The 22,552-nt window shown below is 46.7% G+C and overlaps 54 non-coding genes and 3 pseudogenes across 54 annotated transcripts; all 57 read right to left on the bottom strand.

Annotated features, from left to right (window-relative positions):
- Positions 1–151: 151 nt before the first annotated feature.
- On the bottom strand, positions 152–270 carry LOC147184114 (5S ribosomal RNA). The gene has a single exon (XR_015091880.1). It is a non-coding gene; the product is annotated as a 5S ribosomal RNA (ribosomal RNA).
- A 196-nt stretch (positions 271–466) lies between these two features.
- On the bottom strand, positions 467–585 carry LOC147184115 (5S ribosomal RNA). The gene has a single exon (XR_015091538.1). It is a non-coding gene; the product is annotated as a 5S ribosomal RNA (ribosomal RNA).
- Positions 586–780: 195 nt separating this feature from the next.
- On the bottom strand, positions 781–899 carry LOC147184116 (5S ribosomal RNA). The gene has a single exon (XR_015091371.1). It is a non-coding gene; the product is annotated as a 5S ribosomal RNA (ribosomal RNA).
- A 195-nt stretch (positions 900–1,094) lies between these two features.
- On the bottom strand, positions 1,095–1,213 carry LOC147184117 (5S ribosomal RNA). Its single transcript, XR_015091042.1, has one exon. It is a non-coding gene; the product is annotated as a 5S ribosomal RNA (ribosomal RNA).
- A 197-nt stretch (positions 1,214–1,410) lies between these two features.
- Positions 1,411–1,529, bottom strand: LOC147184118 (5S ribosomal RNA). Its single transcript, XR_015091048.1, has one exon. It is a non-coding gene; the product is annotated as a 5S ribosomal RNA (ribosomal RNA).
- A 195-nt stretch (positions 1,530–1,724) lies between these two features.
- Positions 1,725–1,843, bottom strand: LOC147184119 (5S ribosomal RNA). Its single transcript, XR_015092875.1, has one exon. It is a non-coding gene; the product is annotated as a 5S ribosomal RNA (ribosomal RNA).
- A 197-nt stretch (positions 1,844–2,040) lies between these two features.
- Positions 2,041–2,159, bottom strand: LOC147184120 (5S ribosomal RNA). Its single transcript, XR_015091051.1, has one exon. It is a non-coding gene; the product is annotated as a 5S ribosomal RNA (ribosomal RNA).
- Positions 2,160–2,356: 197 nt separating this feature from the next.
- LOC147184121 (5S ribosomal RNA) lies at positions 2,357–2,475 on the bottom strand. Its single transcript, XR_015091054.1, has one exon. It is a non-coding gene; the product is annotated as a 5S ribosomal RNA (ribosomal RNA).
- A 196-nt stretch (positions 2,476–2,671) lies between these two features.
- LOC147184122 (5S ribosomal RNA) lies at positions 2,672–2,790 on the bottom strand. Its single transcript, XR_015091539.1, has one exon. It is a non-coding gene; the product is annotated as a 5S ribosomal RNA (ribosomal RNA).
- A 195-nt stretch (positions 2,791–2,985) lies between these two features.
- LOC147184123 (5S ribosomal RNA) lies at positions 2,986–3,104 on the bottom strand. Its single transcript, XR_015091055.1, has one exon. It is a non-coding gene; the product is annotated as a 5S ribosomal RNA (ribosomal RNA).
- A 197-nt stretch (positions 3,105–3,301) lies between these two features.
- Positions 3,302–3,420, bottom strand: LOC147184124 (5S ribosomal RNA). The gene has a single exon (XR_015091056.1). It is a non-coding gene; the product is annotated as a 5S ribosomal RNA (ribosomal RNA).
- Positions 3,421–3,615: 195 nt separating this feature from the next.
- Positions 3,616–3,734, bottom strand: LOC147184125 (5S ribosomal RNA). Its single transcript, XR_015092883.1, has one exon. It is a non-coding gene; the product is annotated as a 5S ribosomal RNA (ribosomal RNA).
- Positions 3,735–3,931: 197 nt separating this feature from the next.
- LOC147184126 (5S ribosomal RNA) lies at positions 3,932–4,050 on the bottom strand. The gene has a single exon (XR_015091545.1). It is a non-coding gene; the product is annotated as a 5S ribosomal RNA (ribosomal RNA).
- A 194-nt stretch (positions 4,051–4,244) lies between these two features.
- Positions 4,245–4,363, bottom strand: LOC147184127 (5S ribosomal RNA). The gene has a single exon (XR_015091373.1). It is a non-coding gene; the product is annotated as a 5S ribosomal RNA (ribosomal RNA).
- A 198-nt stretch (positions 4,364–4,561) lies between these two features.
- LOC147184128 (5S ribosomal RNA) lies at positions 4,562–4,680 on the bottom strand. Its single transcript, XR_015091546.1, has one exon. It is a non-coding gene; the product is annotated as a 5S ribosomal RNA (ribosomal RNA).
- A 195-nt stretch (positions 4,681–4,875) lies between these two features.
- LOC147184129 (5S ribosomal RNA) lies at positions 4,876–4,994 on the bottom strand. Its single transcript, XR_015091057.1, has one exon. It is a non-coding gene; the product is annotated as a 5S ribosomal RNA (ribosomal RNA).
- A 197-nt stretch (positions 4,995–5,191) lies between these two features.
- LOC147184130 (5S ribosomal RNA) lies at positions 5,192–5,310 on the bottom strand. The gene has a single exon (XR_015091058.1). It is a non-coding gene; the product is annotated as a 5S ribosomal RNA (ribosomal RNA).
- A 196-nt stretch (positions 5,311–5,506) lies between these two features.
- Positions 5,507–5,625, bottom strand: LOC147184131 (5S ribosomal RNA). Its single transcript, XR_015092390.1, has one exon. It is a non-coding gene; the product is annotated as a 5S ribosomal RNA (ribosomal RNA).
- A 197-nt stretch (positions 5,626–5,822) lies between these two features.
- On the bottom strand, positions 5,823–5,941 carry LOC147184132 (5S ribosomal RNA). The gene has a single exon (XR_015091838.1). It is a non-coding gene; the product is annotated as a 5S ribosomal RNA (ribosomal RNA).
- Positions 5,942–6,137: 196 nt separating this feature from the next.
- On the bottom strand, positions 6,138–6,256 carry LOC147184133 (5S ribosomal RNA). The gene has a single exon (XR_015091059.1). It is a non-coding gene; the product is annotated as a 5S ribosomal RNA (ribosomal RNA).
- A 196-nt stretch (positions 6,257–6,452) lies between these two features.
- On the bottom strand, positions 6,453–6,571 carry LOC147184134 (5S ribosomal RNA). The gene has a single exon (XR_015091060.1). It is a non-coding gene; the product is annotated as a 5S ribosomal RNA (ribosomal RNA).
- A 195-nt stretch (positions 6,572–6,766) lies between these two features.
- On the bottom strand, positions 6,767–6,885 carry LOC147184135 (5S ribosomal RNA). The gene has a single exon (XR_015091062.1). It is a non-coding gene; the product is annotated as a 5S ribosomal RNA (ribosomal RNA).
- A 197-nt stretch (positions 6,886–7,082) lies between these two features.
- Positions 7,083–7,201, bottom strand: LOC147184136 (5S ribosomal RNA). Its single transcript, XR_015091547.1, has one exon. It is a non-coding gene; the product is annotated as a 5S ribosomal RNA (ribosomal RNA).
- Positions 7,202–7,396: 195 nt separating this feature from the next.
- On the bottom strand, positions 7,397–7,515 carry LOC147184137 (5S ribosomal RNA). The gene has a single exon (XR_015091067.1). It is a non-coding gene; the product is annotated as a 5S ribosomal RNA (ribosomal RNA).
- A 198-nt stretch (positions 7,516–7,713) lies between these two features.
- LOC147184138 (5S ribosomal RNA) lies at positions 7,714–7,832 on the bottom strand. Its single transcript, XR_015091069.1, has one exon. It is a non-coding gene; the product is annotated as a 5S ribosomal RNA (ribosomal RNA).
- A 196-nt stretch (positions 7,833–8,028) lies between these two features.
- On the bottom strand, positions 8,029–8,157 carry LOC147184139 (5S ribosomal RNA; annotated as a pseudogene).
- Positions 8,158–8,346: 189 nt separating this feature from the next.
- On the bottom strand, positions 8,347–8,465 carry LOC147184140 (5S ribosomal RNA). Its single transcript, XR_015091073.1, has one exon. It is a non-coding gene; the product is annotated as a 5S ribosomal RNA (ribosomal RNA).
- A 196-nt stretch (positions 8,466–8,661) lies between these two features.
- On the bottom strand, positions 8,662–8,780 carry LOC147184141 (5S ribosomal RNA). Its single transcript, XR_015091078.1, has one exon. It is a non-coding gene; the product is annotated as a 5S ribosomal RNA (ribosomal RNA).
- A 196-nt stretch (positions 8,781–8,976) lies between these two features.
- On the bottom strand, positions 8,977–9,095 carry LOC147184142 (5S ribosomal RNA). The gene has a single exon (XR_015091839.1). It is a non-coding gene; the product is annotated as a 5S ribosomal RNA (ribosomal RNA).
- Positions 9,096–9,291: 196 nt separating this feature from the next.
- LOC147184143 (5S ribosomal RNA) lies at positions 9,292–9,410 on the bottom strand. The gene has a single exon (XR_015091086.1). It is a non-coding gene; the product is annotated as a 5S ribosomal RNA (ribosomal RNA).
- A 196-nt stretch (positions 9,411–9,606) lies between these two features.
- On the bottom strand, positions 9,607–9,725 carry LOC147184144 (5S ribosomal RNA). Its single transcript, XR_015091097.1, has one exon. It is a non-coding gene; the product is annotated as a 5S ribosomal RNA (ribosomal RNA).
- Positions 9,726–9,920: 195 nt separating this feature from the next.
- Positions 9,921–10,039, bottom strand: LOC147184145 (5S ribosomal RNA). Its single transcript, XR_015091099.1, has one exon. It is a non-coding gene; the product is annotated as a 5S ribosomal RNA (ribosomal RNA).
- Positions 10,040–10,236: 197 nt separating this feature from the next.
- On the bottom strand, positions 10,237–10,355 carry LOC147184146 (5S ribosomal RNA). Its single transcript, XR_015091548.1, has one exon. It is a non-coding gene; the product is annotated as a 5S ribosomal RNA (ribosomal RNA).
- A 195-nt stretch (positions 10,356–10,550) lies between these two features.
- Positions 10,551–10,669, bottom strand: LOC147184147 (5S ribosomal RNA). The gene has a single exon (XR_015091101.1). It is a non-coding gene; the product is annotated as a 5S ribosomal RNA (ribosomal RNA).
- Positions 10,670–10,867: 198 nt separating this feature from the next.
- On the bottom strand, positions 10,868–10,986 carry LOC147184148 (5S ribosomal RNA). The gene has a single exon (XR_015091102.1). It is a non-coding gene; the product is annotated as a 5S ribosomal RNA (ribosomal RNA).
- A 196-nt stretch (positions 10,987–11,182) lies between these two features.
- LOC147184149 (5S ribosomal RNA) lies at positions 11,183–11,311 on the bottom strand (annotated as a pseudogene).
- A 189-nt stretch (positions 11,312–11,500) lies between these two features.
- On the bottom strand, positions 11,501–11,619 carry LOC147184150 (5S ribosomal RNA). Its single transcript, XR_015091104.1, has one exon. It is a non-coding gene; the product is annotated as a 5S ribosomal RNA (ribosomal RNA).
- A 195-nt stretch (positions 11,620–11,814) lies between these two features.
- LOC147184151 (5S ribosomal RNA) lies at positions 11,815–11,933 on the bottom strand. Its single transcript, XR_015091105.1, has one exon. It is a non-coding gene; the product is annotated as a 5S ribosomal RNA (ribosomal RNA).
- A 196-nt stretch (positions 11,934–12,129) lies between these two features.
- LOC147184152 (5S ribosomal RNA) lies at positions 12,130–12,248 on the bottom strand. Its single transcript, XR_015091107.1, has one exon. It is a non-coding gene; the product is annotated as a 5S ribosomal RNA (ribosomal RNA).
- A 196-nt stretch (positions 12,249–12,444) lies between these two features.
- Positions 12,445–12,563, bottom strand: LOC147184153 (5S ribosomal RNA). The gene has a single exon (XR_015091108.1). It is a non-coding gene; the product is annotated as a 5S ribosomal RNA (ribosomal RNA).
- A 196-nt stretch (positions 12,564–12,759) lies between these two features.
- Positions 12,760–12,878, bottom strand: LOC147184154 (5S ribosomal RNA). The gene has a single exon (XR_015091109.1). It is a non-coding gene; the product is annotated as a 5S ribosomal RNA (ribosomal RNA).
- Positions 12,879–13,073: 195 nt separating this feature from the next.
- On the bottom strand, positions 13,074–13,192 carry LOC147184155 (5S ribosomal RNA; annotated as a pseudogene).
- A 196-nt stretch (positions 13,193–13,388) lies between these two features.
- Positions 13,389–13,507, bottom strand: LOC147184156 (5S ribosomal RNA). The gene has a single exon (XR_015092107.1). It is a non-coding gene; the product is annotated as a 5S ribosomal RNA (ribosomal RNA).
- A 196-nt stretch (positions 13,508–13,703) lies between these two features.
- LOC147184157 (5S ribosomal RNA) lies at positions 13,704–13,822 on the bottom strand. Its single transcript, XR_015091448.1, has one exon. It is a non-coding gene; the product is annotated as a 5S ribosomal RNA (ribosomal RNA).
- Positions 13,823–14,018: 196 nt separating this feature from the next.
- LOC147184158 (5S ribosomal RNA) lies at positions 14,019–14,137 on the bottom strand. The gene has a single exon (XR_015091112.1). It is a non-coding gene; the product is annotated as a 5S ribosomal RNA (ribosomal RNA).
- Positions 14,138–14,333: 196 nt separating this feature from the next.
- Positions 14,334–14,452, bottom strand: LOC147184159 (5S ribosomal RNA). Its single transcript, XR_015092109.1, has one exon. It is a non-coding gene; the product is annotated as a 5S ribosomal RNA (ribosomal RNA).
- A 196-nt stretch (positions 14,453–14,648) lies between these two features.
- LOC147184160 (5S ribosomal RNA) lies at positions 14,649–14,767 on the bottom strand. Its single transcript, XR_015091115.1, has one exon. It is a non-coding gene; the product is annotated as a 5S ribosomal RNA (ribosomal RNA).
- A 197-nt stretch (positions 14,768–14,964) lies between these two features.
- Positions 14,965–15,083, bottom strand: LOC147184161 (5S ribosomal RNA). The gene has a single exon (XR_015091121.1). It is a non-coding gene; the product is annotated as a 5S ribosomal RNA (ribosomal RNA).
- A 196-nt stretch (positions 15,084–15,279) lies between these two features.
- On the bottom strand, positions 15,280–15,398 carry LOC147184162 (5S ribosomal RNA). Its single transcript, XR_015091551.1, has one exon. It is a non-coding gene; the product is annotated as a 5S ribosomal RNA (ribosomal RNA).
- Positions 15,399–15,593: 195 nt separating this feature from the next.
- On the bottom strand, positions 15,594–15,712 carry LOC147184163 (5S ribosomal RNA). Its single transcript, XR_015091122.1, has one exon. It is a non-coding gene; the product is annotated as a 5S ribosomal RNA (ribosomal RNA).
- Positions 15,713–15,907: 195 nt separating this feature from the next.
- Positions 15,908–16,026, bottom strand: LOC147184164 (5S ribosomal RNA). Its single transcript, XR_015093352.1, has one exon. It is a non-coding gene; the product is annotated as a 5S ribosomal RNA (ribosomal RNA).
- A 196-nt stretch (positions 16,027–16,222) lies between these two features.
- Positions 16,223–16,341, bottom strand: LOC147184165 (5S ribosomal RNA). Its single transcript, XR_015091553.1, has one exon. It is a non-coding gene; the product is annotated as a 5S ribosomal RNA (ribosomal RNA).
- Positions 16,342–16,535: 194 nt separating this feature from the next.
- Positions 16,536–16,654, bottom strand: LOC147184166 (5S ribosomal RNA). The gene has a single exon (XR_015091375.1). It is a non-coding gene; the product is annotated as a 5S ribosomal RNA (ribosomal RNA).
- Positions 16,655–16,851: 197 nt separating this feature from the next.
- LOC147184167 (5S ribosomal RNA) lies at positions 16,852–16,970 on the bottom strand. Its single transcript, XR_015091554.1, has one exon. It is a non-coding gene; the product is annotated as a 5S ribosomal RNA (ribosomal RNA).
- A 195-nt stretch (positions 16,971–17,165) lies between these two features.
- LOC147184168 (5S ribosomal RNA) lies at positions 17,166–17,284 on the bottom strand. Its single transcript, XR_015091123.1, has one exon. It is a non-coding gene; the product is annotated as a 5S ribosomal RNA (ribosomal RNA).
- Positions 17,285–17,481: 197 nt separating this feature from the next.
- On the bottom strand, positions 17,482–17,600 carry LOC147184169 (5S ribosomal RNA). Its single transcript, XR_015091124.1, has one exon. It is a non-coding gene; the product is annotated as a 5S ribosomal RNA (ribosomal RNA).
- Positions 17,601–17,796: 196 nt separating this feature from the next.
- LOC147184170 (5S ribosomal RNA) lies at positions 17,797–17,915 on the bottom strand. The gene has a single exon (XR_015092894.1). It is a non-coding gene; the product is annotated as a 5S ribosomal RNA (ribosomal RNA).
- Positions 17,916–22,552: the final 4,637 nt, after the last annotated feature.

Genomic DNA, 22,552 nt, shown 5'->3' on the forward strand with positions numbered 1-22,552 from the left:
CCAGATTGGGGTGGAAAAAGCATTTTGACAGCATTTTCAGCTCTCATCCTGTCAGTTTAGCGTGTGCCTGTCTGCTAGCAAGTAGCTAGCAAACTGGAATTATTTTGTGAAAGTTTACTTTTGCGACGGAGGTGCAAAAAAAAAAAAAAAAAGCTTACAGCACCTGGTATTCCCAGGCGGTCTCCCATCCAAGTACTAACCAGGCCCGACCCTGCTTAGCTTCCGAGATCGGACGAGATCAGGCGTGCTCAGGGTAGTATGGCCGTAAGCCGAGAAAAAGCCCACACTTGACTCTTTTAAAGATTACACTCGTCCCAACTTGGGGTGGAAAAAGCATTTTGACAGCCTTTTCAGCTCTCATCCTGTCAGTTTAGCGTGTGGCTGTCTGCTAGCAAGTAGCTAGCAAACTGGGATTATTTTGTGAAAGTTTACTTTTGCGACGGAGGTGCAAAAAAAAAAAAAAAAAAGCTTACAGCACCTGGTATTCCCAGGCGGTCTCCCATCCAAGTACTAACCAGGCCCGACCCTGCTTAGCTTCCGAGATCGGACGAGATCGGGCGTTCTCAGGGTAGTATGGCCGTAAACCTAGAAAAAGCCCACAGTTGACTCTTTTAAAGATTACACTCGTCCCAGATTGGGGTGGAGAAAGCATTTTGACAGAATTTTCAGCTCTCATCCTGTCAGTTTAGCGTGTGGCTGTCTGCTAGCAAGTAGCTAGCAAACTGGAATTATTTTGTGAAAGTTTACTTTTGCGACGGAGGTGCAAAAAAAAAAAAAAAAAGCTTACAGCACCTGGTATTCCCAGGCGGTCTCCCATCCAAGTACTAACCAGGCCCGACCCTGCTTAGCTTCCGAGATCGGACGAGATCGGGCGTGCTCAGGGTAGTATGGCCGTAAGCCGAGAAAAAGCCCACACTTGACTCTTTTAAAGATTACACTCGTCCCAACTTGGGGTGGAAAAAGCATTTTGACAGCATTTTCAGCTCTCATCCTGTCAGTTTAGCGTGTGGCTGTCTGCTAGCAAGTAGCTAGCAAACTGGAATTATTTTGTGAAAGTTTACTTTTGCGACGGAGGTGCAAAAAAAAAAAAAAAAAGCTTACAGCACCTGGTATTCCCAGGCGGTCTCCCATCCAAGTACTAACCAGGCCCGACCCTGCTTAGCTTCCGAGATCGGACGAGATCGGGCGTTCTCAGGGTAGTATGGCCGTAAGCCGAGAAAAAGCCCACAGTTGACTCTTTTAAAGATTACACTCGTCCCAACTTGGGGTGGAAAAAGCATTTTGACAGCATTTTCAGCTCTCATCCTGTCAGTTTAGCGTGTGGCTGTCTGCTAGCAAGTAGCTAGCAAACTGGAATTATTTTGTGAAAGTTTACTTTTGCGACGGAGGTGCAAAAAAAAAAAAAAAAAAAGCTTACAGCACCTGGTATTCCCAGGCGGTCTCCCATCCAAGTACTAACCAGGCCCGACCCTGCTTAGCTTCCGAGATCGGACGAGATCGGGCGTTCTCAGGGTAGTATGGCCGTAAGCCGAGAAAAAGCCCACAGTTGACTCTTTTAAAGATTACACTCGTCCCAGATTGGGGTGGAAAAAGCATTTTGACAGCATTTTCAGCTCTCATCCTGTCAGTTTAGCGTGTGGCTGTCTGCTAGCAAGTAGCTAGCAAACTGGAATTATTTTGTGAAAGTTTACTTTTGCGACGGAGGTGCAAAAAAAAAAAAAAAAAGCTTACAGCACCCTGTATTCCCAGGCGGTCTCCCATCCAAGTACTAACCAGGCCCGACCCTGCTTAGCTTCCGAGATCGGACGAGATCGGGCGTTCTGAGGGTAGTATGGCCGTAAGCCGAGAAAAAGCCCACAGTTGACTCTTTTAAAGATTACACTCGTCCCAACTTGGGGTGGAAAAAGCATTTTGACAGCATTTTCAGCTCTCATCCTGTCAGTTTAGCGTGTGGCTGTCTGCTAGCAAGTAGCTAGCAAACTGGAATTATTTTGTGAAAGTTTACTTTTGCGACGGAGGTGCAAAAAAAAAAAAAAAAAAAGCTTACAGCACCTGGTATTCCCAGGCGGTCTCCCATCCAAGTACTAACCAGGCCCGACCCTGCTTAGCTTCCGAGATCGGACGAGATCGGGCGTTCTCAGGGTAGTATGGCCGTAAGCCGAGAAAAAGCCCACAGTTGACTCTTTTAAAGATTACACTCGTCCCAACTTGGGGTGGAAAAAGCATTTTGAATGCATTTTCAGCTCTCATCCTGTCAGCTTAGCGTGTGGCTGTCTAATAGCAAGTAGCTAGCAAACTGGAATTATTTTGTGAAAGTTTACTTTTGCGACGGAGGTGCAAAAAAAAAAAAAAAAAAAGCTTACAGCACCTGGTATTCCCAGGCGGTCTCCCATCCAAGTACTAACCAGGCCCGACCCTGCTTAGCTTCCGAGATCGGACGAGATCGGGCGTTCTCAGGGTAGTATGGCCGTAAGCCGAGAAAAAGCCCACAGTTGACTCTTTTAAAGATTACACTCGTCCCAACTTGGGGTGGAAAAAGCATTTTGACAGCATTTTCAGCTCTCATCCTGTCAGTTTAGCGTGTGGCTGTCTGCTAGCAAGTAGCTAGCAAACTGGAATTATTTTGTGAAAGTTTACTTTTGCGACGGAGGTGCAAAAAAAAAAAAAAAAAAGCTTACAGCACCTGGTATTCCCAGGCGGTCTCCCATCCAAGTACTAACCAGGCCCGACCCTGCTTAGCTTCCGAGATCGGACGAGATCGGGCGTTCTCAGGGTAGTATGGCCGTAAACCTAGAAAAAGCCCACAGTTGACTCTTTTAAAGATTACACTCGTCCCAGATTGGGGTGGAGAAAGCATTTTGACAGAATTTTCAGCTCTCATCCTGTCAGTTTAGCGTGTGGCTGTCTGCTAGCAAGTAGCTAGCAAACTGGAATTATTTTGTGAAAGTTTACTTTTGCGACGGAGGTGCAAAAAAAAAAAAAAAAAGCTTACAGCACCTGGTATTCCCAGGCGGTCTCCCATCCAAGTACTAACCAGGCCCGACCCTGCTTAGCTTCCGAGATCGGACGAGATCGGGCGTTCTCAGGGTAGTATGGCCGTAAGCCGAGAAAAAGCCCACAGTTGACTCTTTTAAAGATTACACTCGTCCCAACTTGGGGTGGAAAAAGCATTTTGACAGCATTTTCAGCTCTCATCCTGTCAGTTTAGCGTGTGGCTGTCTGCTAGCAAGTAGCTAGCAAACTGGAATTATTTTGTGAAAGTTTACTTTTGCGACGGAGGTGCAAAAAAAAAAAAAAAAAAAGCTTACAGCACCTGGTATTCCCAGGCGGTCTCCCATCCAAGTACTAACCAGGCCCGACCCTGCTTAGCTTCCGAGATCGGACGAGATCGGGCGTTCTCAGGGTAGTATGGCCGTAAGCCGAGAAAAAGCCCACAGTTGACTCTTTTAAAGATTACACTCGTCCCAGATTGGGGTGGAAAAAGCATTTTGACAGCATTTTCAGCTCTCATCCTGTCAGTTTAGCGTGTGGCTGTCTGCTAGCAAGTAGCTAGCAAACTGGAATTATTTTGTGAAAGTTTACTTTTGCGACGGAGGTGCAAAAAAAAAAAAAAAAAGCTTACAGCACCCTGTATTCCCAGGCGGTCTCCCATCCAAGTACTAACCAGGCCCGACCCTGCTTAGCTTCCGAGATCGGACGAGATCGGGCGTTCTGAGGGTAGTATGGCCGTAAGCCGAGAAAAAGCCCACAGTTGACTCTTTTAAAGATTACACTCGTCCCAACTTGGGGTGGAAAAAGCATTTTGACAGCATTTTCAGCTCTCATCCTGTCAGTTTAGCGTGTGGCTGTCTGCTAGCAAGTAGCTAGCAAACTGGAATTATTTTGTGAAAGTTTACTTTTGCGACGGAGGTGCAAAAAAAAAAAAAAAAAAAGCTTACAGCACCTGGTATTCCCAGGCGGTCTCCCATCCAAGTACTAACCAGGCCCGACCCTGCTTAGCTTCCGAGATCGGACGAGATCGGGCGTTCTCAGGGTAGTATGGCCGTAAACCGAGAAAAAGCCCACAGTTGACTCTTTTAAAGATTACACTCGTCCCAGATTGGGGTGGAAAAAGCATTTTGACAGCATTTTCAGCTCTCATCCTGTCAGTTTAGCGTGTGCCTGTCTGCTAGCAAGTAGCTAGCAAACTGGAATTATTTTGTGAAAGTTTACTTTTGCGACGGAGGTGCAAAAAAAAAAAAAAAAGCTTACAGCACCTGGTATTCCCAGGCGGTCTCCCATCCAAGTACTAACCAGGCCCGACCCTGCTTAGCTTCCGAGATCGGACGAGATCGGGCGTGCTCAGGGTAGTATGGCCGTAAGCCGAGAAAAAGCCCACACTTGACTCTTTTAAAGATTACACTCGTCCCAACTTGGGGTGGAAAAAGCATTTTGACAGCATTTTCAGCTCTCATCCTGTCAGTTTAGCGTGTGGCTGTCTGCTAGCAAGTAGCTAGCAAACTGGAATTATTTTGTGAAAGTTTACTTTTGCGACGGAGGTGCAAAAAACAAACAAAAAAAAAGCTTACAGCACCTGGTATTCCCAGGCGGTCTCCCATCCAAGTACTAACCAGGCCCGACCCTGCTTAGCTTCCGAGATCGGACGAGATCGGGCGTTCTCAGGGTAGTATGGCCGTAAACCTAGAAAAAGCCCACAGTTGACTCTTTTAAAGATTACACTCGTCCCAGATTGGGGTGGAGAAAGCATTTTGACAGAATTTTCAGCTCTCATCCTGTCAGTTTAGCGTGTGGCTGTCTGCTAGCAAGTAGCTAGCAAACTGGAATTATTTTGTGAAAGTTTACTTTTGCGACGGAGGTGCAAAAAAAAAAAAAAAAAGCTTACAGCACCTGGTATTCCCAGGCGGTCTCCCATCCAAGTACTAACCAGGCCCGACCCTGCTTAGCTTCCGAGATCGGACGAGATCGGGCGTTCTCAGGGTAGTATGGCCGTAAGCCGAGAAAAAGCCCACAGTTGACTCTTTTAAAGATTACACTCGTCCCAACTTGGGGTGGAAAAAGCATTTTGACAGTATTTTCAGCTCTCATCCTGTCAGTTTAGCGTGTGGCTGTCTGCTAGCAAGTAGCTAGCAAACTGGAATTATTTTGTGAAAGTTTACTTTTGCGACGGAGGTGCAAAAAAAAAAAAAAAAAAAGCTTACAGCACCTGGTATTCCCAGGCGGTCTCCCATCCAAGTACTAACCAGGCCCGACCCTGCTTAGCTTCCGAGATCGGACGAGATCGGGCGTTCTCAGGGTAGTATGGCCGTAAGCCGAGAAAAAGCCCACAGTTGACTCTTTTAAAGATTACACTCGTCCCAGATTGGGGTGGAAAAAGCATTTTGACAGCATTTTCAGCTCTCATCCTGTCAGTTTAGCGTGTTGCTGTCTGCTAGCAAGTAGCTAGCAAACTGGAATTATTTTGTGAAAGTTTACTTTTGCGACGGAGGTGCAAAAAAAAAAAAAAAAAAGCTTACAGCACCTGGTATTTCCAGGCGGTCTCCCATCCAAGTACTAACCAGGCCCGACCCTGCTTAGCTTCCGAGATCGGACGAGATCTGGCGTTCTCAGGGTAGTATGGCCGTAAGCCGAGAAAAAGCCCACAGTTGACTCTTTTAAAGATTACACTCGTCCCAACTTGGGGTGGAAAAAGCATTTTGACAGCATTTTCAGCTCTCATCCTGTCAGTTTAGCGTGTGGCTGTCTGCTAGCAAGTAGCTAGCAAACTGGAATTATTTTGTGAAAGTTTACTTTTGCGACGGAGGTGCAAAAAAAAAAAAAAAAATAGCTTACAGCACCTGGTATTCCCAGGCGGTCTCCCATCCAAGTACTAACCAGGCCCGACCCTGCTTAGCTTCCGAGATCGGACGAGATCGGACGTTCTCAGGGTAGTATGGCCGTAAGCCGAGAAAAAGCCCACAGTTGACTCTTTTAAAGATTACACTCGTCCCAACTTGGGGTGGAAAAAGCATTTTGACAGCATTTTCAGCTTTCATCCTGTCAGTTTAGCGTGTGGCTGTCTGCTAGCAAGTAGCTAGCAAACTGGAATTATTTTGTGAAAGTTTACTTTTGCGACGGAGGTGCAAAAAAAAAAAAAAAAAAGCTTACAGCACCTGGTATTCCCAGGCGGTCTCCCATCCAAGTACTAACCAGGCCCGACCCTGCTTAGCTTCCGAGATCGGACGAGATCGGGCGTTCTCAGGGTAGTATGGCCGTAAGCCGAGAAAAAGCCCACAGTTGACTCTTTTAAAGATTACACTCGTCCCAACTTGGGGTGGAAAAAGCATTTTGACAGCATTTTCAGCTCTCATCCTGTCAGTTTAGCGTGTGGCTGTCTGCTAGCAAGTAGCTAGCAAACTGGAATTATTTTGTGAAAGTTTACTTTTGCGACGGAGGTGCAAAAAAAAAAAAAAAAAAGCTTACAGCACCTGGTATTCCCAGGCGGTCTCCCATCCAAGTACTAACCAGGCCCGACCCTGCTTAGCTTCCGAGATCGGACGAGATCGGGCGTTCTCAGGGTAGTATGGCCGTAAGCCGAGAAAAAGCCCACAGTTGACTCTTTTAAAGATTACACTCGTCCCAACTTGGGGTGGAAAAAGCATTTTGACAGCATTTTCAGCTCTCATCCTGTCAGTTTAGCGTGTGGCTGTCTAATAGCAAGTAGCTAGCAAACTGGAATTATTTTGTGAAAGTTTACTTTTGCGACGGAGGTGCAAAAAAAAAAAAAAAAAGCTTACAGCACCTGGTATTCCCAGGCGGTCTCCCATCCAAGTACTAACCAGGCCCGACCCTGCTTAGCTTCCGAGATCGGACGAGATCGGGCGTTCTCAGGGTAGTATGGCCGTAAGCCGAGAAAAAGCCCACAGTTGACTCTTTTAAAGATTACACTCGTCCCAGATTGGGGTGGAAAAAGCATTTTGACAGCATTTTCAGCTCTCATCCTGTCAGTTTAGCGTGTGGCTGTCTGCTAGCAAGTAGCTAGCAAACTGGAATTATTTTGTGAAAGTTTACTTTTGCGACGGAGGTGCAAAAAAAAAAAAAAAAAAAGCTTACAGCACCTGGTATTCCCAGGCGGTCTCCCATCCAAGTACTAACCAGGCCCGACCCTGCTTAGCTTCCGAGATCGGACGAGATCGGGCGTTCTCAGGGTAGTATGGCCGTAAACCTAGAAAAAGCCCACAGTTGACTCTTTTAAAGATTACACTCGTCCCAGATTGGGGTGGAGAAAGCATTTTGACAGAATTTTCAGCTCTCATCCTGTCAGTTTAGCGTGTGGCTGTCTGCTAGCAAGTAGCTAGCAAACTGGAATTATTTTGTGAAAGTTTACTTTTGCGACGGAGGTGCAAAAAAAAAAAAAAAAAGCTTACAGCACCTGGTATTCCCAGGCGGTCTCCCATCCAAGTACTAACCAGGCCCGACCCTGCTTAGCTTCCGAGATCGGACGAGATCGGGCGTTCTCAGGGTAGTATGGCCGTAAGCCGAGAAAAAGCCCACAGTTGACTCTTTTAAAGATTACACTCGTCCCAACTTGGGGTGGAAAAAGCATTTTGACAGCATTTTCAGCTCTCATCCTGTCAGTTTAGCGTGTGGCTGTCTGCTAGCAAGTAGCTAGCAAACTGGAATTATTTTGTGAAAGTTTACTTTTGCGACGGAGGTGCAAAAAAAAAACAAAAAAATAGCTTACAGCACCTGGTATTCCCAGGCGGTCTCCCATCCAAGTACTAACCAGGCCCGACCCTGCTTAGCTTCCGAGATCGGACGAGATCGGGCGTTCTCAGGGTAGTATGGCCGTAAGCCGAGAAAAAGCCCACAGTTGACTCTTTTAAAGATTACACTCGTCCCAACTTGGGGTGGAAAAAGCATTTTGACAGCATTTTCAGCTCTCATCCTGTCAGTTTAGCGTGTGGCTGTCTGCTAGCAAGTAGCTAGCAAACTGGAATTATTTTGTGAAAGTTTACTTTTGCGACGGAGGTGCAAAAAAAAAAAAAAAAAAGCTTACAGCACCTGGTATTCCCAGGCGGTCTCCCATCCAAGTACTAACCAGGCCCGACCCTGCTTAGCTTCCGAGATCGGACGAGATCGGGCGAGATCGGGCGTTCTCAGGGTAGTATGGCCGTAAGCCGAGAAAAAGCCCACAGTTGACTCTTTTAAAGATTACACTCGTCCCAACTTGGGGTAGAAAAAGCATTTTGACAGCATTTTCAGCTCTCATCCTGTCAGTTTAGCGTGTGGCTGTCTGCTAGCAAGTAGCTAGCAAACTGGAATTATTTTGTGAAAGTTTACTTTTGCGACGGAGGTGCAAAAAAAAAAAGCTTACAGCACCTGGTATTCCCAGGCGGTCTCCCATCCAAGTACTAACCAGGCCCGACCCTGCTTAGCTTCCGAGATCGGACGAGATCGGGCGTTCTCAGGGTAGTATGGCCGTAAGCCGAGAAAAAGCCCACAGTTGACTCTTTTAAAGATTACACTCGTCCCAACTTGGGGTGGAAAAAGCATTTTGACAGCATTTTCAGCTCTCATCCTGTCAGTTTAGCGTGTGGCTGTCTGCTAGCAAGTAGCTAGCAAACTGGAATTATTTTGTGAAAGTTTACTTTTGCGACGGAGGTGCAAAAAAAAAAAAAAAAAAGCTTACAGCACCTGGTATTCCCAGGCGGTCTCCCATCCAAGTACTAACCAGGCCCGACCCTGCTTAGCTTCCGAGATCGGACGAGATCGGGCGTTCTCAGGGTAGTATGGCCGTAAGCCGAGAAAAAGCCCACAGTTGACTCTTTTAAAGATTACACTCGTCCCAACTTGGGGTGGAAAAAGCATTTTGACAGCATTTTCAGCTCTCATCCTGTCAGTTTAGCGTGTGGCTGTCTGCTAGCAAGTAGCTAGCAAACTGGAATTATTTTGTGAAAGTTTACTTTTGCGACGGAGGTGCAAAAAAAAAAAAAAAAAAGCTTACAGCACCTGGTATTCCCAGGCGGTCTCCCATCCAAGTACTAACCAGGCCCGACCCTGCTTAGCTTCCGAGATCGGACGAGATCGGACGTTCTCAGGGTAGTATGGCCGTAAGCCGAGAAAAAGCCCACAGTTGACTCTTTTAAAGATTACACTCGTCCCAACTTGGGGTGGAAAAAGCATTTTGACAGCATTTTCAGCTTTCATCCTGTCAGTTTAGCGTGTGGCTGTCTGCTAGCAAGTAGCTAGCAAACTGGAATTATTTTGTGAAAGTTTACTTTTGCGACGGAGGTGCAAAAAAAAAAAAAAAAAAGCTTACAGCACCTGGTATTCCCAGGCGGTCTCCCATCCAAGTACTAACCAGGCCCGACCCTGCTTAGCTTCCGAGATCGGACGAGATCGGGCGTTCTCAGGGTAGTATGGCCGTAAGCCGAGAAAAAGCCCACAGTTGACTCTTTTAAAGATTACACTCGTCCCAACTTGGGGTGGAAAAAGCATTTTGACAGCATTTTCAGCTCTCATCCTGTCAGTTTAGCGTGTGGCTGTCTGCTAGCAAGTAGCTAGCAAACTGGAATTATTTTGTGAAAGTTTACTTTTGCGACGGAGGTGCAAAAAAAAAAAAAAAAAAGCTTACAGCACCTGGTATTCCCAGGCGGTCTCCCATCCAAGTACTAACCAGGCCCGACCCTGCTTAGCTTCCGAGATCGGACGAGATCGGGCGTTCTCAGGGTAGTATGGCCGTAAGCCGAGAAAAAGCCCACAGTTGACTCTTTTAAAGATTACACTCGTCCCAACTTGGGGTGGAAAAAGCATTTTGACAGCATTTTCAGCTCTCATCCTGTCAGTTTAGCGTGTGGCTGTCTAATAGCAAGTAGCTAGCAAACTGGAATTATTTTGTGAAAGTTTACTTTTGCGACGGAGGTGCAAAAAAAAAAAAAAAAAGCTTACAGCACCTGGTATTCCCAGGCGGTCTCCCATCCAAGTACTAACCAGGCCCGACCCTGCTTAGCTTCCGAGATCGGACGAGATCGGGCGTTCTCAGGGTAGTATGGCCGTAAGCCGAGAAAAAGCCCACAGTTGACTCTTTTAAAGATTACACTCGTCCCAGATTGGGGTGGAAAAAGCATTTTGACAGCATTTTCAGCTCTCATCCTGTCAGTTTAGCGTGTGGCTGTCTGCTAGCAAGTAGCTAGCAAACTGGAATTATTTTGTGAAAGTTTACTTTTGCGACGGAGGTGCAAAAAAAAAAAAAAAAAAAGCTTACAGCACCTGGTATTCCCAGGCGGTCTCCCATCCAAGTACTAACCAGGCCCGACCCTGCTTAGCTTCCGAGATCGGACGAGATCGGGCGTTCTCAGGGTAGTATGGCCGTAAACCTAGAAAAAGCCCACAGTTGACTCTTTTAAAGATTACACTCGTCCCAGATTGGGGTGGAGAAAGCATTTTGACAGAATTTTCAGCTCTCATCCTGTCAGTTTAGCGTGTGGCTGTCTGCTAGCAAGTAGCTAGCAAACTGGAATTATTTTGTGAAAGTTTACTTTTGCGACGGAGGTGCAAAAAAAAAAAAAAAAAGCTTACAGCACCTGGTATTCCCAGGCGGTCTCCCATCCAAGTACTAACCAGGCCCGACCCTGCTTAGCTTCCGAGATCGGACGAGATCGGGCGTTCTCAGGGTAGTATGGCCGTAAGCCGAGAAAAAGCCCACAGTTGACTCTTTTAAAGATTACACTCGTCCCAACTTGGGGTGGAAAAAGCATTTTGACAGCATTTTCAGCTCTCATCCTGTCAGTTTAGCGTGTGGCTGTCTGCTAGCAAGTAGCTAGCAAACTGGAATTATTTTGTGAAAGTTTACTTTTGCGACGGAGGTGCAAAAAAAAAACAAAAAAATAGCTTACAGCACCTGGTATTCCCAGGCGGTCTCCCATCCAAGTACTAACCAGGCCCGACCCTGCTTAGCTTCCGAGATCGGACGAGATCGGGCGTTCTCAGGGTAGTATGGCCGTAAGCCGAGAAAAAGCCCACAGTTGACTCTTTTAAAGATTACACTCGTCCCAACTTGGGGTGGAAAAAGCATTTTGACAGCATTTTCAGCTCTCATCCTGTCAGTTTAGCGTGTGGCTGTCTGCTAGCAAGTAGCTAGCAAACTGGAATTATTTTGTGAAAGTTTACTTTTGCGACGGAGGTGCAAAAAAAAAAAAAAAAAAGCTTACAGCACCTGGTATTCCCAGGCGGTCTCCCATCCAAGTACTAACCAGGCCCGACCCTGCTTAGCTTCCGAGATCGGACGAGATCGGGCGAGATCGGGCGTTCTCAGGGTAGTATGGCCGTAAGCCGAGAAAAAGCCCACAGTTGACTCTTTTAAAGATTACACTCGTCCCAACTTGGGGTAGAAAAAGCATTTTGACAGCATTTTCAGCTCTCATCCTGTCAGTTTAGCGTGTGGCTGTCTGCTAGCAAGTAGCTAGCAAACTGGAATTATTTTGTGAAAGTTTACTTTTGCGACGGAGGTGCAAAAAAAAAAAGCTTACAGCACCTGGTATTCCCAGGCGGTCTCCCATCCAAGTACTAACCAGGCCCGACCCTGCTTAGCTTCCGAGATCGGACGAGATCGGGCGTTCTCAGGGTAGTATGGCCGTAAGCCGAGAAAAAGCCCACAGTTGACTCTTTTAAAGATTACACTCGTCCCAACTTGGGGTGGAAAAAGCATTTTGACAGCATTTTCAGCTCTCATCCTGTCAGTTTAGCGTGTGGCTGTCTGCTAGCAAGTAGCTAGCAAACTGGAATTATTTTGTGAAAGTTTACTTTTGCGACGGAGGTGCAAAAAAAAAAAAAAAAAGCTTACAGCACCTGGTATTCCCAGGCGGTCTCCCATCCAAGTACTAACCAGGCCCGACCCTGCTTAGCTTCCGAGATCGGACGAGATCGGGCGTTCTCAGGGTAGTATGGCCGTAAGCCGAGAAAAAGCCCACAGTTGACTCTTTTAAAGATTACACTCGTCCCAACTTGGGGTGGAAAAAGCATTTTGACAGCATTTTCAGCTCTCATCCTGTCAGTTTAGCGTGTGGCTGTCTGCTAGCAAGTAGCTAGCAAACTGGAATTATTTTGTGAAAGTTTACTTTTGCGACGGAGGTGCAAAAAAAAAAAAAAAAAAGCTTACAGCACCTGGTATTCCCAGGCGGTCTCCCATCCAAGTACTAACCAGGCCCGACCCTGCTTAGCTTCCGAGATCGGACGAGATCGGGCGTTCTCAGGGTAGTATGGCCGTAAGCCGAGAAAAAGCCCACAGTTGACTCTTTTAAAGATTACACTCGTCCCAACTTTAGGTGGAAAAAGCATTTTGACAGCATTTTCAGCTCTCATCCTGTCAGTTTAGCGTGTGGCTGTCTGCTAGCAAGTAGCTAGCAAACTGGAATTATTTTGTGAAAGTTTACTTTTGCGACGGAGGTGCAAAAAAAAAACAAAAAAAGCTTACAGCACCTGGTATTCCCAGGCGGTCTCCCATCCAAGTACTAACCAGGCCCGACCCTGCTTAGCTTCCGAGATCGGACGAGATCGGGCGTTCTCAGGGTAGTATGGCCGTAAGCCGAGAAAAAGCCCACAGTTGACTCTTTTAAAGATTACACTCGTCCCAGATTGGGGTGGAAAAAGCATTTTGACAGCATTTTCAGCTCTCATCCTGTCAGTTTAGCGTGTGGCTGTCTGCTAGCAAGTAGCTAGCAAACTGGAATTATTTTGTGAAAGTTTACTTTTGCGACGGAGGTGCAAAAAAAAAAAAAAAAAAGCTTACAGCACCTGGTATTCCCAGGCGGTCTCCCATCCAAGTACTAACCAGGCCCGACCCTGCTTAGCTTCCGAGATCGGACGAGATCGGGCGTTCTCAGGGTAGTATGGCCGTAAGCCGAGAAAAAGCCCACAGTTGACTCTTTTAAAGATTACACTCGTCCCAACTTGGGGTGGAAAAAGCATTTTGACAGCATTTTCAGCTCTCATCCTGTCAGTTTAGCGTGTGGCTGTCTGCTAGCAAGTAGCTAGCAAACTGGAATTATTTTGTGAAAGTTTACTTTTGCGACGGAGGTGCAAAAAAAAAAAAAAAAAGCTTACAGCACCCTGTATTCCCAGGCGGTCTCCCATCCAAGTACTAACCAGGACCGACCCTGCTTAGCTTCCGAGATCGGACGAGATCGGGCGTTCTGAGGGTAGTATGGCCATAAGCCGAGAAAAAGCCCACAGTTGACTCTTTTAAAGATTACACTCGTCCCAACTTGGGGTGGAAAAAGCATTTTGACAGCATTTTCAGCTTTCATCCTGTCAGTTTAGCGTGTGGCTGTCTGCTAGCAAGTAGCTAGCAAACTGGAATTATTTTGTGAAAGTTTACTTTTGCGACGGAGGTGCAAAAAAAAAAAAAAAAAAGCTTACAGCACCTGGTATTCCCAGGCGGTCTCCCATCCAAGTACTAACCAGGCCCGACCCTGCTTAGCTTCCGAGATCGGACGAGATCGGGCATTCTCAGGGTAGTTTGGCCGTAAGCCGAGAAAAAGCCCACAGTTGACTCTTTTAAAGATTACACTCGTCCCAGATTGGGGTGGAAAAAGCATTTTGACAGCATTTTCAGCTCTCATCCTGTCAGTTTAGCGTGTTGCTGTCTGCTAGCAAGTAGCTAGCAAACTGGAATTATTTTGTGAAAGTTTACTTTTGCGACGGAGGTGCAAAAAAAAAACAAAAAAAGCTTACAGCACCTGGTATTCCCAGGCGGTCTCCCATCCAAGTACTAACCAGGCCCGACCCTGCTTAGCTTCCGAGATCAGACGAGATCGGGCGTTCTCAGGGTAGTATGGCCGTAAGCCGAGAAAAAGCCCACAGTTGACTCTTTTAAAGATTACACTCGTCCCAGATTGGGGTGGAAAAAGCATTTTGACAGCATTTTCAGCTCTCATCCTGTCAGTTTAGCGTGTGGCTGTCTGCTAGCAAGTAGCTAGCAAACTGGAATTATTTTGTGAAAGTTTACTTTTGCGACGGAGGTGCAAAAAAAAAAAAAAAAAAGCTTACAGCACCTGGTATTCCCAGGCGGTCTCCCATCCAAGTACTAACCAGGCCCGACCCTGCTTAGCTTCCGAGATCGGACGAGATCGGGCGTTCTCAGGGTAGTATGGCCGTAAGCCGAGAAAAAGCCCACAGTTGACTCTTTTAAAGATTACACTCGTCCCAACTTGGGGTGGAAAAAGCATTTTGACAGCATTTTCAGCTTTCATCCTGTCAGTTTAGCGTGTGGCTGTCTGCTAGCAAGTAGCTAGCAAACTGGAATTATTTTGTGAAAGTTTACTTTTGCGACGGAGGTGCAAAAAAAAAAAAAAAAAAGCTTACAGCACCTGGTATTCCCAGGCGGTCTCCCATCCAAGTACTAACCAGGCCCGACCCTGCTTAGCTTCCGAGATCGGACGAGATCGGGCATTCTCAGGGTAGTTTGGCCGTAAGCCGAGAAAAAGCCCACAGTTGACTCTTTTAAAGATTACACTCGTCCCAGATTGGGGTGGAAAAAGCATTTTGACAGCATTTTCAGCTCTCATCCTGTCAGTTTAGCGTGTTGCTGTCTGCTAGCAAGTAGCTAGCAAACTGGAATTATTTTGTGAAAGTTTACTTTTGCGACGGAGGTGCAAAAAAAAAACAAAAAAAGCTTACAGCACCTGGTATTCCCAGGCGGTCTCCCATCCAAGTACTAACCAGGCCCGACCCTGCTTAGCTTCCGAGATCGGACGAGATCGGGCGTTCTCAGGGTAGTATGGCCGTAAGCCGAGAAAAAGCCCACAGTTGACTCTTTTAAAGATTACACTCGTCCCAACTTGGGGTGGAAAAAGCATTTTGACAGCATTTTCAGCTCTCATCCTGTCAGTTTAGCGTGTGGCTGTCTGCTAGCAAGTAGCTAGCAAACTGGAATTATTTTGTGAAAGTTTACTTTTGCGACGGAGGTGCAAAAAAAAAGAAAAAAAAAGCTTACAGCACCTGGTATTCCCAGGCGGTCTCCCATCCAAGTACTAACCAGGCCCGACCCTGCTTAGCTTCCGAGATCGGACGAGATCGGGCGTTCTCAGGGTAGTATGGCCGTAAGCCGAGAAAAAGCCCACAGTTGACTCTTTTAAAGATTACACTCGTCCCAACTTGGGGTGGAAAAAGCATTTTGACAGCATTTTCAGCTCTCATCCTGTCAGTTTAGCGTGTGGCTGTCTGCTAGCAAGTAGCTAGCAAACTGGAATTATTTTGTGAAAGTTTACTTTTGCGACGGAGGTGCAAAAAAAAAAAAAAAAAAGCTTACAGCACCTGGTATTCCCAGGCGGTCTCCCATCCAAGTACTAACCAGGCCCGACCCTGCTTAGCTTCCGAGATCGGACGAGATCGGGCGTTCTCAGGGTAGTATGGCCGTAAACCGAGAAAAAGCCCACAGTTGACTCTTTTAAAGATTACACTCGTCCCAGATTGGGGTGGAGAAAGCATTTTGACAGAATTTTCAGCTCTCATCCTGTCAGTTTAGCGTGTGGCTGTCTGCTAGCAAGTAGCTAGCAAACTGGAATTATTTTGTGAAAGTTTACTTTTGCGACGGAGGTGCAAAAAAAAAAAAAAAAAGCTTACAGCACCTGGTATTCCCAGGCGGTCTCCCATCCAAGTACTAACCAGGCCCGACCCTGCTTAGCTTCCGAGATCGGACGAGATCGGGCGTTCTCAGGGTAGTATGGCCGTAAGCCAAGAAAAAGCCCACAGTTGACTCTTTTAAAGATTACACTCGTCCCAACTTGGGGTGGAAAAAGCATTTTGACAGCATTTTCAGCTCTCATCCTGTCAGTTTAGCGTGTGGCTGTCTGCTAGCAAGTAGCTAGCAAACTGGAATTATTTTGTGAAAGTTTACTTTTGCGACGGAGGTGCAAAAAAAAAAAAAAAAAGCTTACAGCACCCTGTATTCCCAGGCGGTCTCCCATCCAAGTACTAACCAGGCCCGACCCTGCTTAGCTTCCGAGATCGGACTAGATCGGGCGTTCTCAGGGTAGTTTGGCCGTAAGCCGAGAAAAAGCCCACAGTTGACTCTTTTAAAGATTACACTCGTCCCAGATTGGGGTGGAAAAAGCATTTTGACAGCATTTTCAGCTCTCATCCTGTCAGTTTAGCGTGTTGCTGTCTGCTAACAAGTAGCTAGCAAACTGGAATTATTTTGTGAAAGTTTACTTTTGCGACGGAGGTGCAAAAAAAAAAAAAAAAAAGCTTACAGCACCTGGTATTCCCAGGCGGTCTCCCATCCAAGTACTAACCAGGCCCGACCCTGCTTAGCTTCCGAGATCGGACGAGATCGGGCGTTCTCAGGGTAGTATGGCCGTAAACCTAGAAAAAGCCCACAGTTGACTCTTTTAAAGATTACACTCGTCCCAGATTGGGGTGGAGAAAGCATTTTGACAGAATTTTCAGCTCTCATCCTGTCAGTTTAGCGTGTGGCTGTCTGCTAGCAAGTAGCTAGCAAACTGGAATTATTTTGTGAAAGTTTACTTTTGCGACGGAGGTGCAAAAAAAAAAAAAAAAGCTTACAGCACCTGGTATTCCCAGGCGGTCTCCCATCCAAGTACTAACCAGGCCCGACCCTGCTTAGCTTCCGAGATCGGACGAGATCGGGCGTGCTCAGGGTAGTATGGCCGTAAGCCGAGAAAAAGCCCACACTTGACTCTTTTAAAGATTACACTCGTCCCAACTTGGGGTGGAAAAAGCATTTTGACAGCATTTTCAGCTCTCATCCTGTCAGTTTAGCGTGTGGCTGTCTGCTAGCAAGTAGCTAGCAAACTGGAATTATTTTGTGAAAGTTTACTTTTGCGACGGAGGTGCAAAAAAAAAAAAAAAAAAAGCTTACAGCACCTGGTATTCCCAGGCGGTCTCCCATCCAAGTACTAACCAGGCCCGACCCTGCTTAGCTTCCGAGATCGGACGAGATCGGGCGTTCTCAGGGTAGTATGGCCGTAAACCTAGAAAAAGCCCACAGTTGACTCTTTTAAAGATTACACTCGTCCCAGATTGGGGTGGAGAAAGCATTTTGACAGAATTTTCAGCTCTCATCCTGTCAGTTTAGCGTGTGGCTGTCTGCTAGCAAGTAGCTAGCAAACTGGAATTATTTTGTGAAAGTTTACTTTTGCGACGGAGGTGCAAAAAAAAAAAAAAAAAGCTTACAGCACCTGGTATTCCCAGGCGGTCTCCCATCCAAGTACTAACCAGGCCCGACCCTGCTTAGCTTCCGAGATCGGACGAGATCGGGCGTTCTCAGGGTAGTATGGCCGTAAGCCGAGAAAAAGCCCACAGTTGACTCTTTTAAAGATTACACTCGTCCCAACTTGGGGTGGAAAAAGCATTTTGACAGCATTTTCAGCTCTCATCCTGTCAGTTTAGCGTGTGGCTGTCTGCTAGCAAGTAGCTAGCAAACTGGAATTATTTTGTGAAAGTTTACTTTTGCGACGGAGGTGCAAAAAAAAAAAAAAAAAAAGCTTACAGCACCTGGTATTCCCAGGCGGTCTCCCATCCAAGTACTAACCAGGCCCGACCCTGCTTAGCTTCCGAGATCGGACGAGATCGGGCGTTCTCAGGGTAGTATGGCCGTAAGCCGAGAAAAAGCCCACAGTTGACTCTTTTAAAGATTACACTCGTCCCAGATTGGGGTGGAAAAAGCATTTTGACAGCATTTTCAGCTCTCATCCTGTCAGTTTAGCGTGTGGCTGTCTGCTAGCAAGTAGCTAGCAAACTGGAATTATTTTGTGAAAGTTTACTTTTGCGACGGAGGTGCAAAAAAAAAAAAAAAAAAGCTTACAGCACCCTGTATTCCCAGGCGGTCTCCCATCCAAGTACTAACCAGGCCCGACCCTGCTTAGCTTCCGAGATCGGACGAGATCGGGCGTTCTGAGGGTAGTATGGCCGTAAGCCGAGAAAAAGCCCACAGTTGACTCTTTTAAAGATTACACTCGTCCCAACTTGGGGTGGAAAAAGCATTTTGACAGCATTTTCAGCTCTCATCCTGTCAGTTTAGCGTGTGGCTGTCTGCTAGCAAGTAGCTAGCAAACTGGAATTATTTTGTGAAAGTTTACTTTTGCGACGGAGGTGCAAAAAAAAAAAAAAAAAAAGCTTACAGCACCTGGTATTCCCAGGCGGTCTCCCATCCAAGTACTAACCAGGCCCGACCCTGCTTAGCTTCCGAGATCGGGCGTTCTTTTTTTTTTTTTCTTCTTTTTTTTTCTTTTTTATTATAAAAATTCAACACAGAAATAATACACTCATTTTCAATCCCACCAAAAACATTGTCAAATTAGGCACAATTTAAAAACATCAAAAGGTAACCAAAACTAAATGTTATAATAATGACTGGGGAAATTCGCCGAGGTTTGGGGGCAAACCACCAGAGGGCGGGAAGTCCTCAAATGTTCAGCTTGGGGTGTCCACATGTATCCAAAGAAAATAAATCATTACGTTGGAAAAAAATGTTGACAAACTCGTGCTCTCTGACAGCATGGAGATGGCGGATATGGGCTGCCAAAAGTCTCGCAAAGACAGCCCAGTGGTCAGCAGTCCTGGCGTCATAGAGGTGTATGTTTCGCACCATGTAAACAGTATATCTCCCGAAGGACAGGCATAGATGAAGAGCCTCCCAGTTGATTCTGTCAGTCGAATCAGCTCTCCGGACATCCCGACAGATGGGCCCGAAAAACAGGAACCAGGGCTCGTCCATGTCCTCCACATCGACCGCCGGTGGTGGGAGTCTCAGTCCCAATCTCCTGACGAGGAGGTCCTGCAGCCGGGTCCAGAAGCACCGCACCACCGGACACCGGAACATGAGGTGGAGCAAATCTTCTGGAACTCCACCGCACACTGGACAATTCCGACTAAACCTGTCAGGTTGAATGCTGTGCAACATAAGACATGTAAAAACGAGTCGATGTCTCAATTTAAAAGCAAAATTACTAACTTGGGGTGGGGTATACCAATTATAAACATTTGCCCAAATTGACGCAGTATCTCGCTCAGGGAATGTTTGTGACCACCTATGTTCAGCAGTGGGGCGCCTAACTACCTGGGTCAACAGCAAGCGATATAAAGCACGAGTCGGTGTCTCTGCCAATCCCATCAACCTCTCCCCCTTAACCCAAACGAAAATAAGGGGCGACTCACCGCCAATCCCTCCCTCATATGCTTCCTGTACTGGCTGTGCTCTCTCATAGAGTGTGCCCCACCTTCTCAAGATACACACCTGTATATAACTCACCTTTCTCACCACTTCGGTCCTCCTAAACCTAAGACCCGCCCTACTAAAACTACCCCTGATAAAATCCACATCGACCCCACCTTCAAAATCTAACAACTGCCCAACCCGTTTTATACCTGCCCTTTCAAAAAACCCGCTGAACATGCTCTCCCTCCTCCCAGGAGGATCAGAGAGCATGTCAGGATTAAAACGTAAAGGCATTTGCCCTAGCTGCCACAAGGAGCAAGGGGCCGCCACTACAAACGGCCGAAGTCTAGCCCACGCCTCGAACACTTCCCTCTCAAAAGGCGGGACCAGATCCAGGGCAGTCCTCTGGGGAAGCATACACAAATTATAAACACCATACTCACCCAACTTTTCAACCTGCGATGCAAAAAAGTCCTTCCACGCCGCATCGAATCTGGTGTCGAGGAACTTTTTAATCAATTTGAGACGCAGAGCATGCTTCCTAACCACCAAGTCGATCAGTTTAAGCCCTCCCCGATCATACTGACCAACCAAAACATTATGTGCCACAGGTGCACTCTCTCGCCGCCAGATAAATTTACTGACAGCAACGCTAAATTTATTTGCAAACACCCCCGGCAAGTCATACACAGTAAGAGCATGAACTAGCTTAGACAAACACAGTGCATTAACAACCAACACCCTACCTTTCAAGTGAAGACCACGCGTTTTCCATAGATTCATTCGGGTACACACACTACTATACAGGCCAGCCCACAAACAATCACGACAGGTCACCTCATCCCTACCCAAGGGCACACCAAGAACCCTGTAAGAATCCCCTGCGTCCCTGACGCCCCAAACATTCGGTGGGGCCACAATGCCTCCGCAGTAGGACACAGACGTCTTATCAAAATTGATCTTTGCTCCTGAGGCAAGGCAATAGACATTTAGGATGTGGAGAGCCACATTGAGGCTCCCCACATCGCGCAAAACCAAATTGGTATCATCCGCATATTGAAAAATCTTATATTCCCTACCAGATGGACTCACGATTCCATGCACAGCCCCGTCCCTCTTGAGCATAGCGGCCAAAGGCTCGGCCACTATGCTATAGAGAAGTGCACTCAAAGGACACCCCTGCCTTACCGACCTCCGCAAAGGGAAGCTATCCGACAGGAGTCCATTACATTTTACACGGCTAACCGCACTGGAATACAAAAGCTTAATCCAGTTTACAAAACCATTTTTAAAACCAAATTTCTCCAAAACGCGGTAAAGAAAACAATGCTCGACTCTATCAAATGCTTTACTGAAATCCACTGAAACGTGAATCCCACCAGAGACATGCATCTCCTTCAACAAATACTTTAAGGAGAGTATTGTGTCAGAAATGTCCCGCCCCGGGACACAATATGCCTGTGTACCTGCAACCACTTTACCAATCACACCTTTCAACCTATGCGCCAATACTTTTGCCAATATTTTGTAATCAGTGTTAAGAAGACTTATTGGTCTGTAATTGGCCAGGCACCGCTTATCACCCTTCTTAAAAACCAAAGTCACAATGCTCAGAGAAAAGGAGTCCGAAACTCGACCCTCTCTCTCAAAATCGCCAAAGAGAGTATGAAGAATCGGGGCTAACCTGTGAGCAAAAGCACTATAAAACTCTGCACTCAAACCATCCTCTCCTGGACTTTTACAGGCATTGAGACCCCTAATTGCTGCTAAAACCTCTACTAAGGAAATAGGCAGGTCACAGCTGTCAGCGTCACTAGAGCTAAGAGACACATCAAGCGCACCTAGTGCCTTACTACAGCTTACTTCGTTGATCCTTTCACCATCAAATAAATCGGAATAAAACCTACCTACAATATCCAGAATTTCATCCAAATCACTATGAAGTTTACCTGATTCGTCCAACAGGCCGTCCAAATATAGCTTGCTCTGCCTGGACTTTTCCAAGCCAAAAAAGAAAGCTGTGGAGCGCTCCCCCTCTACCGCATACTGGGCCTTGGATCTAAGTGCCGCCCCCCTAGCCCGACTAACCTGTATGTTCCTGAGCTCCTCCTGCAGTTCCAGATACTCAGGGTCTACCGGACCTATACCAGAGGTAGCGGCAAGTCCTTGGAGTTTGCTCCGGACAGTTCGTTCCCTGATGGACTCCTCCCACCTCCTCTGCTTACTATAACGGAGGCACAGCTTTTTAATTCTAAACTTTGCCTGTTCCCACCAATCAACCAAAGAATCACACATTTCCATTTCACCATCCAGACAATCAAAAAAGTGCTCCATCCTATTTACAAAGGCGGGGTCGGCAAGCAGCATATTATTAAAAACCCAGACCCCCCCATTCCTCTTACCACCCAGGAAGTCAAGGGTAACAGAAAAGAGGGAGTGATCGCTCCAGCCCACACATGCATAGGAGCTACCCCCAATATACTTCCATAAAGCACTTGAAACATAGCACAGATCTATCCGAGACTGGAGGAGGACCCCCCGCACCACCTGACGCCGGGAATAATCCCTTTTTAGGGGGTTAAGACCTCTCCAGACTTCGGACAGATCAGCAGCCACTGCAGCATCAATTAAATAGCCTCTACTGACATCATTCTTAAAGGTGTTGTTCGGACCGAGATCGATTTTTGACAGAGCGATATTAAAGTCACCGATCAAAATAGAGAAATCTGTAACATAAGGGAAAACAGAACTGAAGAAGGTTTTCCTCTCCATCTCCTCATTAGGCGCGTAGATATTTATAAGGCGGAATTTAGTGGAGCCACGCTGCAAATCAATCACGATAAAACGACCATGTGGGTCCTCATGCACTAAAGAAGACACGCCAAAAACACCCGGCTTGACTAAGACAGCCACACCACGGGAGTTTGCAGAGCCCAAAGCACAGTACAAGTCACCAATGTTCATAGCCTCTACTATGCGAAGATGCTCCGCCTCCCACCACGTCTCCTGGATGCACAGCACGTCCCAGGTGGTGTTGTGAAACACACTGTGCATCTTTACCCCATTCCTCAAGCTCCGAGCATTAATGGAGACTAGGGAAAACGTCATTTTGAAAGAGAAAAAGGGAAGTTGATCCATCAACCTGACACCAGACTACCGTTTACACTTCTTATTAATTTTTGTCGGAGCAACCTCATTCCCTTGGGAAATGACACCCATGGGAACAGTTGTGGCATTTACAGTGGCAGACTCAGAACGGGCAGTGCCGCATGAAACGGGATCTTCACCTTGCAGCCCCGACCGCCGATCACTACCAGGCTGGGACTCACAGTACTCGTCGACATGTTTCGACCCGCCCCTCCCGGTCAGTGATCTAGACCTGTCACTACTCTTAGG

Source organism: Leptonotus elevatus, chromosome 1 (assembly GCF_054856555.1).
Source record: "Leptonotus elevatus isolate MCC_2025b chromosome 1, RoL_Lele_1.0, whole genome shotgun sequence".
Classification (NCBI taxonomy): domain Eukaryota; kingdom Metazoa; phylum Chordata; class Actinopteri; order Syngnathiformes; family Syngnathidae; genus Leptonotus; species Leptonotus elevatus.